The sequence below is a fragment of the Schistocerca nitens genome, chromosome 1 (genome assembly GCF_023898315.1).
Source record: "Schistocerca nitens isolate TAMUIC-IGC-003100 chromosome 1, iqSchNite1.1, whole genome shotgun sequence".
Taxonomy (NCBI): Eukaryota; Metazoa; Arthropoda; class Insecta; order Orthoptera; family Acrididae; genus Schistocerca; species Schistocerca nitens.
The window spans coordinates 585213483-585215634 of NC_064614.1; positions in this window are offsets into that span (position 1 = coordinate 585213483).

Below are 2152 nucleotides of genomic sequence, written 5' to 3' on the forward strand. Positions count from 1 at the left end.
CTGGCACACACTAATGACTTCTCTCCAGGCGACTGTCGCCCATCTGGGTGCCCACGACGCATTACGTGCAGGTGGTCACTTAACTTTCTTACGGAAATATTTACGACAACAGTTTCCGCTACAGTGGCAGTCTCGTATAAAAATATTTCACAGGTCAAGAATTTGCGTTACAAATCTGTAGAAACAAAATCCTATTAGTATAACAGTGTCCAAAAAGTTTTCGTCGGCATTGTAATACATTCACGCATTTACATACATTTCATAACTCTTAAAGTACGATCCTTGGTTTCCAACAACCTGTTTCACAAACCAGAGTGAGTCCCTAACCACTACTCATTATTCCTTACCTTATTCGTCGACACTTCTTCAATATTTTATGATAACAGATACGTAGCATACTCAAATAACTCATATAGCATCAGCTTATTGATCATAAACATACCGCAACAGCATAATACACATAGTCATCGTAATAATATCATAACACCTCAGTCAACTCTCAAAATCATCGTAGCTTCCTCCAATAATTTCAAAACCTAAAAAAAATTCTCTGCTCATGTCAAAAGTGTCATCTGCCTCAAACGTACTTTAAAAATCGTGATCCCATACCAAATATATCATTCAAAGCTCTCATAGTATCACAATGGTTCCGAAAAAATATGAACAGTTTACAAAGTACAGACAAAATACAGTTTCATAAGTGTGAAGTTATCCAACTGTGTAATTACGTAAACATGTGTCACTGATGTAGTAAAAAAAATTTTTATCTCTCAGTTAAATGATCAGATAGCTGTGTAATTTGTGTGTCAGAGAAATATGGTACCAATGTGTAAAGTTGTATAAGCAAATACCATATTAGCTAGGGCTCCTTGTGCTTGCCAAACACATGGTACACAAAGAAGGCGTGTACCCCCCTGAGGATTAATGTAATTATACCTTCAGGTGTTACAGATTACAGCAATGGAATGAAATATATCACGGAAAACCCTTGTATCATTGTACTTCAAATATCCTAAAAAATGCATGTTTTAAGTGCGAAATTAATCACTCAAATACGTGTCCTGTAGCGCTAAATGTGCGTCTTGCTGTAAGATAATCTCTGTGGAAGTGTCGTAGTTATCGTCCTCCGAAAGCTAAGTTCTGCAGAAGCCAATGTACTTACCTCATGATAAACAAAAGTGAAATGCTTTGCGTATAGATATCTTAGTTATTATGCTTATTGCCGTGATGAAGAAAGTACTGTGCTGTAACGTATTGTTGTGCTACGGAAAAGGCTGTCTCATTGTAGCTATACCACAAAAGTTACTACTAAAACATGTTTTACTTTCCAGAATAATTCAGAAAAACTGTGCAGATATATAACAGAAACACCGCAAAAGCAACATTGTAAATTGTCACTCATTAGTAGCGTCGTGATAAAATCGTGTAGCTGTCACATAAACTAACCACTGTGTCATCTGGTATCTCACAGAAAGTACTTTAAATCCAGAATGTATTTTCAAGTAAACCAAAATGTTGCATCAAAATCTCATTAGCAGTACTAGTATGTGTCCTAAGTATGTAAGCCTGATAGTCGTTACGTAATCGTTCAACTAACAAGCAAGAATGTACAAATACAACACTGTGTCGTCTGTTCACTATAACAATGCATTCGTAACTTCTGTTTAAAAATGTTCCCTAGGTTCTAGACTGGATACTTAACTTCAAACATTGTTGCATGTTAACAGTTTCTTAAGTCTAACAAAGCATACTAGTAATGTAAAGTGAAAAATTTTATGGCAAAGACTAAGTTAAAAAGCAGATCATCTCTCAATAAACGGTTTTACATGTGAAATGTGGTGTAAACCTTTACCCTTCCTAGTACGCAGAGTTTCAACTCCAACGCAATTATCATGTGGTATACATCAGTAAAGAATACTGGAGTTCTTCTCAAGGTTAGCGCCTATGTTATTTTTCCCTGAGCCAGCTGGCGCACGCGGCTGCCTGCTGTGCGAGTCATTGTCTGTCTCTTTGTTGGCGCGCGACGTTATTGGGATTAGAAGACCTAACTTCTACAAATTCACCTTGACGAGAAGGCCCTGCCCTGTTTGAAGCTCGCCAGTTCTGATGGAATTCAGGTCTGTCGTTTTGTTGGTAGTTTACATAGTTTCTT